This window comes from Globicephala melas, chromosome 14, assembly GCF_963455315.2.
Source record: "Globicephala melas chromosome 14, mGloMel1.2, whole genome shotgun sequence".
Taxonomy (NCBI): Eukaryota; Metazoa; Chordata; class Mammalia; order Artiodactyla; family Delphinidae; genus Globicephala; species Globicephala melas.
The window spans coordinates 33,648,993-33,660,905 of NC_083327.1; the positions used below are offsets into that span (position 1 = coordinate 33,648,993).

The window sequence follows — 11,913 nt, forward strand, 5'->3', positions numbered from 1 at the left end:
TTTTTAAAAATTTACTCATGTATTTACCATTTCTGCTACTGTTCATTTCTTTTAGTATATCAAAATTTCTATCCGGTGTGTCCTTTTCATTTTATTGAATAACTTTCAGTAACATTTCTTTCAGTGCAGGTTTACTGACAATCCTTTTTTCAACACTTTTTCTCGAAAAATGTTTATTTTGGGCTTCATTTTATTATAACTTTATTAAATTTTAATTGATGTATAATAAACTGCACATGTTTAAATTGTATGATTTGACCAATTTTGACATTCATATAGAGACGTGAAACTATCACCACGATCAATACGGATACATTTCTATCATCCCCCCAAAGTTTCCTTGTGCTTTTTTCAATTCCTGCACAGCTCTCTGATAATCTCTGAATTACTTATTACTACATTTTAGCTTGCATTTTCTAGAATTTGATAGAAATAGAATTATACGTGGGTCCTATTGTTTGCTTGGCTTATTTTACTCAGCATAATGATTTTTAGATCTGTTTAGACTGTTATCAGTAGTCTGTTCCTTTTTTTTCTTTCTGAAAAAGTTTTATTGTGCACAGCGGGGAAAGGCTCACCCCTTCTTGGCTGCTGCATTCCTCATGGCGGCCAGGACGTTGCTCAGCTTCTCTCTCTTCCTCTTGGCACGGATGTGTGTCCCCACCCTTTTCTTGGTGAACTTGAGGGCCCGCTTGTCCTTGGAGACCTTGAGCAGCTCCATGGCCCTCCGCGCATAAGGGTGAAGCCACACACCTCCCGGATCATGTCCCGCCGAACTTGGTGTGCTTGGTGAGGTGCCCACGTCAGTGGCTGTGCCTTGGCTTGTGCACTTTTTGGTCACCTTGTGGCCCTTGTTGAGGCCCACAGCCATGGCGTAGCAGGGAGCTATGGCTGCTGCTCTTCAATGGCTGCCAGGGCAGAAGAGCCAGTAGTCTGTTCCTTTTTATTGCTGAGTAGCATTCCATTATATAGATATTCCACAGTTAACAAACAGATACCGGTGGGTGAAAAGCAAGAGAATCGTAGGACATCTTTTTTTTTTTTAATTAATTAATTAACTTATTTTAACATCTTTATTGGAGTATAATTGCTTTACAATGGTGTGCTAGTTTCTGCTTTATAACAAAGTGAATCAGCTATACGTATACATATGTCCCCATATCTCTTCCCTCTTGCATCTCCCTCCCTCCCACCCTCCCTATCCCTCCCTTCTAGGTGGTCACAAAGCACCAAGCTGAGCTGATCTCCCTGTGCTATGTGGCTGCTTCCCACTAGCTATCAGTTTTACATTTGGTAGTGTATATATGTCCATGCCTCTCTCTCACTTTGTCCCAGCTTACCCTTCCCCCTCCCCATGTCCTCAAGTCCATTCTCTAATAGGTCTGCATCTTTATTCCCTTCCTGCCCCTAGGTTCTTCATAGCCATTTTTTTTCTTTTTAGATTCCATATATATGTGTTAGCATATGTTATTTTTTTTTCTCTTTCTGACTTACTTCACTCTGTATGACAGACTCTAGGTCCATCCACCTCATTACAGATAATTCAATTTCATTTCTTTTTATGGCTGAGTAATATTCCATTATATATATCTGCCACATCTTCTTTACCTGTTGATCTGTCGATGGACACTTAGGTTGCTTCCATCTCCTGGCTATTGTAAGTAGAGCTGCAATGAACATTGTGGTACATGACTTTGAATTTTGGTTTTCTCAGAGTATATGCCCAGTAGTGGGATTGCTAGGTTGTATGGTAGTTCTATTTTTAGTTTTTTAAGGAACCTCCATACTGTTCTCCATAGTGGCTCTATCAATTTACATTCCCACCAATAGTGCAAGAGGGTTCCCTTTTCTCCACACCCTCTCCAGCATTTTTTGTTTGTAGATTTTTGGATGATGGCCATTCTAACTGGTGTGAGGTGATACCTCATTGTAGTTTTGATTTGCATTTCTCTAATGATTAGTGATGTTGAGCATCCTTTCATGTGTTTCTTGGCAATCTGTATATCTTCATTGGAGAAATGTCTATTTAGGTCTTCTGCCCATTTTTGGATTGGGTTTTTTTTTGATATTCAGTTGCATGAGCTGCTTGTAAATTTTGGAGATTAATCCTTTGTCAGTTGCTTCATTTTCAAATATTTTCTCCCATTCTGAGGGTTGTCTTTTTGTCTTGTTTATGGTTTCCTTTGCTGTGCAAAAGTTTTTAAGTTTCATAGGTCCCATTTGTTTATTTTTGTTTTTATTTCCATTTCTCTAGGAGGTGGGTCAAAAAGGATATTGCTGTGATTTATGCCATAGAGTATTTTGCCTATGTTTTCCTCTAAGAGTTTTATAGTGTCTGGCCTTACATTTAGGTCTTTAATCCATTTTGAGTTTATTTTTGTGTATGGTGTTAGGGAGTGTTCTAATTTCATTCTTTTACATGTAGCTGTTCAGTTTTCCAAGCACCACTTTTTTTTTTTTAACATCTTTATTGGAGTATAATTGCTTTACAATGGTGTGTTAGTTTCTGCTTTATAACAAAATGAATCAGCTATACATATACATATGTCCCCATATCTCTTCCCTCTTGCATCTCCCTCCTTCCCACCCTCCCTATCCTACCCCCTAGGTGGTCACAAAGCACTGAGCTGATCTCCCTGTCCCAGCACCACTTATTGAAGGGGCTGTGTTTTCTCCATTGTATATTCCTCCCTACTTTATCAAAGATAAGGTGACCACATGTTCATGGGTTTATCTCTGTGCTTTCAATTCTGTCCCATTGATCTGTATTGGCTCCAAGGTCTTGTCACTGGTATGCACACAGCAGTGAAGGTCAGCAACAGGAGCCAGGCAAATGACAGGAAGTGCACAGTTGTAGAGGCTATTCCCCAATGCAAGCACAGCAGTGTAGGTCAGCCACAGGGGTCTAGAATGGCATCTTTCACTGTGCAGCCACAGAGGCTGGGGCTGGTTGCCAGTATGGATCCTGGGCTCCCGCATGAGGTGAGGGGAGAGAGTGAGGAGGAACTGAGGTGGCTAGTGTCTGCAAACACAAAATTTCACTGGGGACAACCTCAGTGTTAAAATCTCCAAGAGTTCCACGAAGGCTATACTGGTCCTTGGTTTCTTAGGCAGTGAGAGGAGACCATTGGGAACTGCAGTTACTCCTGCTGGTGGCTAATACTATTTGACCCTGCCCTTCTTTTCTTCCTTATTCCAAGTCATCTTTATTATATCTCAGCTTTGCAGTTTCTTGGTGAAGTAAAAGTTGAAGCAAGTTCTTTGTGCAGTGCCCCCAAAAGCTACAGATGTTTGTTGCTCACCCCACTCTCACTTTCCTGGCTTGGGGAACTCTTTTGAGCCATGGAGTTCCCTCTTGGCATTGAGCAGTACTGGCCTGGGTAAAGAAATGATGCAGGCAAAATGAAGCTGTTCTTCTTTTCCTTTTAGTGCAATTATTCTCCGTTTTTTTGTTCCACTGTGTTGCTGAAGTTTCTTAATTGGACTCCTGAGCATTGCTGGAGCTATTTCTTTTCAATATAACTATCTAATTGTTGATCTTTGTGCAGGGATGGAGGCTGGGGTCTTCTATCTTTGGTGATATTCTCAAAAAATGATCTTCTTATTCATAAATGAAAATACGGCTGGGCATTCCAATTATTTGCATTTAATACAAAATAGTTCTCCTTTAGAGTACTACATTTTATAATATTTTATAAACATTCCTACTCAAACTACAAAAGCACATAAGGAGGAACACAACCTAACATAATAAAACAGCATAATTCTGTACTTTAGAGTCTCTAAAATATACATTAAACTAGATAAAAAGTTTAAAGTTCTCCTACTTCACAATCGTTATGAAATCTCATCATTGTCTGAATCTTAAATACATAGCAGCCAGCCATTATGTAGCATATGGGATTGCTATGGAAGTCCATATGCTTTGTAACAGTTGGTGTTCAAATGAAAATGTGTGAAGTCAAATAAAAATGTGGCCCAGACAACAAAACCTAATTACCAGCAGCATCAAACTGCAGGCTTTCTTTCAAACTACCTATATAACTTTTTCTGGTGCTTTATAGATCTTTGGTAAAATCATTTTTGACAGACTTATAGATTATAATAATATAACCTTCTTTTTTTAAAAACTAAAATTAAAGATTACAAGTATAACTTTTATTCTAGTTTTAATCAACTGATTAATAAAGATGATGGTTTCCTTCTTCTCTAAAAACTATCCAAAAGCAACAAGGTATATAGAAAAATAAAAGAGCCATCATCTGTGAGACTAGGAGATATCTGTATTTCAAATGCATGCATGTATTTATGTGTACATTCATGTATCTTTGCAAGTATGTGTGTAGTTCAAGACTGCGGGAAGACAGAGGGAATATTCATCACTAAATACATAAATTAAGTCAAACAAAAACATTATTCTTTAAATTAATAGCAGAATCCGAAATTAAAATCTAATACAGGGCTTCCCTGGTGGCGCAGTGGTTAAGAGTCCGCCTGCCGATACAGGGGACACAGGTTCGCGCCCCGGTCCGGGAAGATCCCACATGCCGCGGAGCGGCTGGGCCCGTGAGCCATGGCCGCTGAGCCTGTGCGTCCGGAGCCTGTGCTCCGCAACAGGAGAGGCCACAACAGTGAGAGGCCCGCGTACCGCAAAAAAAAAAAAAAAAAAAAAAAAAAAAATCTAATACTACCTCTTTGGAAACATGAAAACATATATGCAGGCTAGATGGCTACATTTCCTGAATCAGATTTTGGTATCAATTCTTGAGAAGGAGGAAAGGCAGGGTTATACAGGGAATCTTATAAAAAATATATATGTATATTTTTTCAAGAAGCTTCTGACTGGAGAGGAGTGAAGATGAAGAGACATTCTCCATTGTGACTTGTCTTTGTGAGTAATATCTGCTGACCATGAAGACAGAAAACTTAAAAGAGTCCACACTAAAGAGAAGGTCAGAAGAAGAAATTCTTTCATTCTGGAAGTTATCTATTCATATATGAATATCCAGAAAATAATTTGTTCAGAAATCATTAATATTCTTGCAATAAAATAGGAATTAGTTATAATAATATATGTATTACAAGATAAAAGAAAAGAAGAGGAAAAATCATGGCAGTGGAAGAATATAAGTAAATGTGGCATAGGGGAAATGAAAACTGTGACAAATATATTACCATCAATTAAAAAATTACTCAAACAATCTCCTTTACAAAATAAGGTTGTAAAGATGAAATAGCAGAATATTCTGAAAATTGTGTGTGTGTGTGTGAGAGAGAGAGAGAGGATTGTGAGATGGCAGAGTTGCAAAAAAAAGATGCCTACAAAGAATGAAAGCAAAGTTAAAAGCTGCACAGGGACTTCCTGGTGGCACAGTGGTTAAGAATCCCCCTGCCAATGCAGGGGACACGGGTTCGAGCTCTGGTCCAGGAAGATCCCACATGCCGTGGAGCAACTAATCCTGTGCACCACAACTACTGAGCCTGTGCTCTAGAGCCCACGAGCCACAACTACTGAAGCCCGCACGCCTAGAGCCCATGCTCCACAACAAAGAGAAGCCACCACAACAAGAAGCCTGCATCAGGTATATAAATTCTCCATACTAATATGTATATTTTTCAAGGAAATAAAGTGTGATGAACATTAGTTAGATCCAATTTAAATATTAAACTTCCTGGTATTTCACAATGGATGAGAAATGTTTTCATGCACCCATGAAACATGCATGTAACACTGATCATTATTTAGACTACAAAGAAAATCTTCATAAATTACAAAAAATGTTTTAAAATTACAGATAATATTCATGTCATAATGATATCAGATATGAAATTAATCTAGGTGAAAAAGGGGACTTCCCTGATGGTCCAGTGGCTAAGACTTCACCTTCCAATACTGGAGGTGGGGTTCAGCTGGTCGGGGAGCTAAGATCCCACATGCCTTGAGGCCAAAACATAAAACAAAAAATATTGCAAGAAATTCAATAAAGACTTTAAAAAAAATCTAGATGGAAAAAATGCTGGAATTTGAAAAACCTAACACCTAGAAATTAAATATGTTAATTAACACACACAAAAAAATATATTCTAAGTTTCAAGATAAACTTAAAACTCAAATAGCAGAATATATAAGGAAAAGGAAAAAAATGTAACCAGAACCTTTAAATGTATCATTTAAAGCTTGTGTTTTCTTATTTATTTTCACTTTGGATGATCTGTCTATTGGTGAATGTGGGGTGTTAAAGTCCCCTACTATGATTGTGTTACTGTCCATTTCCCCTTTTACGGCTGTTAGCATTTGCCTTATGTATTGAGGTGCTCCTATGATGGGTGCATAAATATTTACAATTGTTATATCTTTTTCATGGATTGATCCCTTGATCACTATGTAGTGTCCTTCTTTGTCTCTTGTAATCATCTTTATATTAAAGTCTATTTTGTCTGATAATGAGAAGTGCTACTCCAGCTTTCTTTCGATTTCCATTTGCATGGAATATCTTTTTCCTTCCTTTCACTTTCAGTCTGTATGTGTCCCTAGGTCTGAAGTGGGTCTCTTGTAGACAGCATATATACAGGTTTTGTTTTTGTATCCATTCAGCCAGAATATTTCTGTCTTTTGTTTGGAGCATTGAATCCATTTACATTTAAGGTAGTTATCAATATGTATGCTCCTATTACCATTTTCTTAATTGTTTTGGGTTTGTTATTGTAGGTCTTTTCCTTCTCTTGTGTTTCCTGCCTAAAGAATTTCCTTTAGCATTTGTTGTAAAGCTGTTTTGGTGGTGCTGAATTCTCTTAGTTTTTGCTTGTCTGTAAAGGTTTTAATTTCTCTGTTGAATCTGAATGAGATCCTTGCTGGGTAGAGTAATCATGGTTGTAGGTTTTTCCCTTTCATCACTTTAAATATGTCCTGCCACTCTCTTCTGGCCGGCAGAGTTTCTGCTGAAAGATCAGCTGTTAACTTTATGGGGATTCCCTTGTATGTTATTTGCTGGTTTTCCCTTGCTGCTTTTAATATTTTTTCTTTGTATTTAATTTTTGATTGTTTGATTAATATGTGTGTTAGCGTGTTTCTCCTTGGATTTACCCTGTATGGGACTCTCTGTGCTTCCTGGACTTGATTGACTATTTCCTTTCCCACATTAGGGAAGTTTTCAAATATTTTCTCAGTCCCTTTCTTTTTCTCTTCTTCTTCTTGGACCCCTATAATTCGAATGTTGGTGTGCTTAATATTCTCCCAAATGTCTCTGAGACTGTCCCCCATTATTTTCATCCTTTTTTCTTTATTCTGCTCTGCAGTAGTTATTACCATATTTTACCATACAGGTCACTTATCTGTTCTTCTGCCTCAGTTATTTTACTATTGATTCTTTCTAGAAAATTTTTAATTTCATTTATTGTGTTGTTCATCATTGTTTGCTCTTAATTCTTCTAGGTCCTTGTTAAACGTATATTATATTTTCTCCATTCTATTGCCAAGATTTTGGATCATCTTTAGTATCATTATTATGAATTCTTTTTCAGGTAGACTGCCTATTTCCTCTTCATTTGTTTGGGCTGGTGGGTTTTTACCTTGTTCCTTCATCTGCTGTGTGTTTCTCTGTCTTCTCATTTTGCTTATCTTACTGTGTTTGGGGTCTCCTCTGCACAGGCTGCAGGTTCATAGTTCCCATTGTTTTTGGTGTCTGTCCCCAGTGGCTAAGGTTGGTTCAGTGTGTTGTGTAGGCTTCCTGGTGGAGGGGACTGGTGCCTGTGTTCTGGTGGATGAGGCTGGATCTTGTCTTTCTGGTGGGCAGGACTGCATCTGGTGGTGTGCTTTGGGGTGTCTGTGACCTTATTATGATTTTAGGCAGCCTCTCTGCTAATGGGTGGGGTTGTGTTCCTGTCTTGCTAGTTGTTTGGCATAGGGTGTCCAGCGCTGTAGCTTGCTGGTCATTGAGTGGAGCTGGGTCTTAGCATTGAGATGCAGATCTCTGGGAAAGCTTTTGACATTTGATATTATGTGGAGCTGGGAGGTCTCTGGTGGACCAGTGTCCTGAACTCAGCCTTCCCACCTCAGCAGCTCAGGCCTGACACCCGACCAGAGCACCAAGACCGTGTCAGCCACACGACTCAGAACAAAAGGAAGAAAAAATGAAAGAAAAATGAATAAAGTTATTAAAATTTAAAAAATTATTAAAAATTTTAAAAAAGTAAAAAAAACCCCACAACAGAAAAAAACGGTCAGACAGAACCCTAGGACAAATGGTGAAAGCAAAGCTATACAGACAAAATCACACTAAGAAGCACAAACACACACACTCACAAAAAGAGAAAAAGGAAAAAAAATATATATCTACATATATAAAAAAGGAAGAAAGCAACAAAATGAATAAACAAATCTACCATTGATAATAAACTCTAAATACTAAACTAAGATAAACATAAGGCCAGAAACAAATTAGATGCAGGAAGCAAACCCCAAGTCTACAGTTGCTCCCAAAGTCCACCACCTCAGTTTTGGGATGATTCGTTGTCTATTCATGTATTCCACAGATGCAGGGTACATCAAGTTGATTGTGGAGATTTAATCCGCTTCTCTTGAGGCTGCTGGGAGAGATTTCCCTTTCTCTCCTTTGTTCTCACAGCTCCCGGGGGCTCAGCTTTGGATGTCGCCCTGCCTCTGCATGTAGGTCACCTGAGGGCGTCTGTTCTTCGCTCAGAGAGGACGGGGTTAAAGGAGCCGCTGATTCGGGGGCTCTGGCTCATTCAGGCTGGGGGGAGGGAGGGGTACGGATGGAGGGTGAGCCTGTGGCGGCAGAGGCCGGCGTGACGTTGCACCAGCCTGAGGCGCACCGTGTGTTCTCCCGGGGAAGTTGTCCCTGGATCACGGGACCTTGGAAGTGGCGGGCTGCACAGGCTCCCGGAAGGGGGGTGTGGAGAGTGACCTGTGTTTGCACACAGGCTTCTTGGTGGCGGCAGCAGCAGCCTTAGCGTCCCATGCCCGTCTCTGGGTCCACGCTGATAGCCGCGGCTCGCACCTGTCTCTGGAGCTCGTTAAAGCGGCGCTCTTAATCCCTTCTCCTCCCGCACCAGGAAACAAAGAGGCAAGAAAAAGTCTCTTACCTCTTCGGCAGCTCCAGACTTTTTCCCGGACTCCCGGCTAGCTGTGGCGCACTAGTCCCCTTCAGGCTGTGCTCACGCCGCCGCCAACCCCAGTCCTCTCCCTGGGATCCGCCCTCCGAAGCCCGAGCCTCAGTTCCCAGCCCCGCCCACCCCGGCGGGTGAGCAGAGAAGCCTCTCGGGCTGGTGAGTGCCGGTCGGCACCGATCCTCTGTGCGGGAATCTCTCCGCCTTGGCCGCCGCACCCCTGTTGCTGCGCTCTCCTCCGCGGCTTCGAAGCTCCCCCCTCCCCCACCCTCAGCCTCCCCCGCGAAGAGCCTTCCTACTGTGTGGAAACTTTTCGTCCTTCGCAGCGCCTTCCCACTGGTGCAGGTCCCGTCCCCATTCTTTTGTCTCTGTTTTTCCTTTTGCCCTACCCAGGTACGTGGGGAGTTTCTTGCCTTTTGGGAGGCCTGAGGTCCTCTGCCAGCATTCAGTAGGTGTTCTGTAGGAGTTGTTCCACATGGAGATGTATTTCTTATGTGTTTGTGGGGAGGAAGGTGATCTCCGCGACTTACTCCTCCGCCATCTTGAACGTCTCCCTCCAGGGCAAAGTTCTGACTAGGGTGCTGTTGAACATAACAAAATGCAACAACTAGACCAGAATCTATGAACTTTTTGAGGAAATAGCATTGTCAATACTCACCAGACTGAAAATGCTTTAATTGTACAAGAAATAAAATAAGGGTCTTTTACGCTACTGGAGCAGGAACATGTTGAACTATGCTGACCTTCAGGAATGGCGTAATCCCCAGCCTCCAATAATAAGGTATGTAGGTACCTAGATAGATAAACATTTATTGTAGAATTTTTGTAATATGAAAATATTGGAAACAAACTGGTTAAATAAAATATGGAGTATGGTTCAATATTGAATGTTAGGAGTGGCTGAAAAAATGAGACATCTTTATAAGAAAGGACATAAAAATTTACCAAAATAAAATTTTCAATAAGAAATCAAGATGACATATTTGTGTGCTAAATGTAATTCCTTGCTTTCTTCTGTAACCTGCTCCTGCATATATGTTGCATAGCAAATTTTCAAATAACACGAGCCTGTAACCCATGGTTAATGAGTAAATAATAATGTACTATAGCACGTTCAAAAATTACATTAGTACATTTCTTACGTTTGAGATCCATTTCATTCATTCTTTTTGATCTATATACATATATCATTAAACTGTGAGCCTGTAGTATATTATATAAACTTTTCATCTATAAAAACAGTGATTTAAACCCAAAAGAGTTCTTGATAAATCAAAGTTGAGTTAACAGTTCATTTTTAGTATTTGAATGAGGCCAACGGGACTAAATCTCATCTTTTTATTCCCCCACAGCCTATTATTCTCATGGGTTTAGAAGAGTAAGCTTTTAGCCTGAGACAGCTATTAAACAATCCAAAATAGAAATACTGCTACACAGACATTAGAATTTTATGCTACTACTAATTTTTTTTATGCTAGGGATATGACCTCATCCCCATGTAGATACCAAATTTTTCAACCTAAATAAAAATGTTGAAAAATCTTATCAGGTCCATGATTATGGGGTGTCTTCCTTCTTTCATCTAGTTAATGAACAAGTATAATCATTGTATTAGCAAACCTGTTTCCCTTTATCATTGACCCACAACTATACTGATTTCCAGCCTCATTTTAGTAAAATGCAGGAACAAGTTGGAATTCTAGATGATGCAGTGAGTATAAGCAGAAATCATGTATGCCACTTCATAAGGTTCTCCTATGTGTGATCTTTATACTCTTATTTTTTTTTCACAATCTTCATGCAGAGCAGCATGGGAAACTTAGAAGGCACTTCTTGAAATGGCAGAACTACAAAATGAAGGGAGCTGGGTGCTCAAATGATTGCTTGCACGAGGGACAGTCACGGATACAGAACACCAACTTTGGACTTCATTTGAGTGAGTAATAAACTTTTATCATTTCTGATTGATTATACGTTTTGAGGCTTGTTTGTTACAGTTGCCAGCTTGAACTAAACCATCACTGAATTGGGAAGCATACAAATCCACGTGATAGAATTCTGTTCTTTGGTTTTATTCCTTACTAACTGACATGCAATTACAAATTAATAGCAGTATCTGAAGCTGGCAGTTAGATAACCAGTAGAGTCTTTTATTTGAATTACCTTCAGAATTTTCTTTTTTAGTCTACAACCACAAAAGAGTTATTATTTCCTGTAAAGTGTTCTGTTATGCTGTGACTTTAGAGACAAATTTTAACATGCCATTGTCTTTGTTTATTAAGACAAGAAGGTGTTATTTCATACCCAAGCTCAGGGATAAAGTTTAGATAGCATTTGGAGGAAAAAGTTATAGAATTTTAAATGATTAAAAATGGGTCAGTGGAAGAAATGTGTTTGGTCTCATTTAGAGTTTCAGAACTCTTATATACTAACTTAAATATGTAGTTCTCACTTTTAATAGGCAAATCTGTTATTTCCTTCCTCTTTTCTCAAAGTTTTTATGTAACCCCCATACCAAACTCAAGTCATGTGATTCAGGATGAGTAGAGACCATACCCAATAACAGAAAAACAGTTGCAAACAATATGCATAACAATAACAGCTAATTAGTTTTCTTTTTAAAAAGCACTCATATATATATACCTGGCATACTCCTCTTATAGCAACTTGAGAGTTGGCATTATTACTGTCACTAAACTAACTGTCCAAGGTAAGCTGCAGAGCAAAGTTTTGTATTGAGGTAGTTTTGTACTAGATCTTTTCAACTTTGCAGTGAAAACTGGCCAT

At 39.5% G+C, this 11,913-nt stretch overlaps 1 pseudogene; it reads right to left on the reverse strand.

The window, feature by feature from the left end:
* Positions 1-574: 574 nt before the first annotated feature.
* Positions 575-3,495, reverse strand: LOC115866889 (large ribosomal subunit protein eL36-like; annotated as a pseudogene).
* Positions 3,496-11,913: the final 8,418 nt, after the last annotated feature.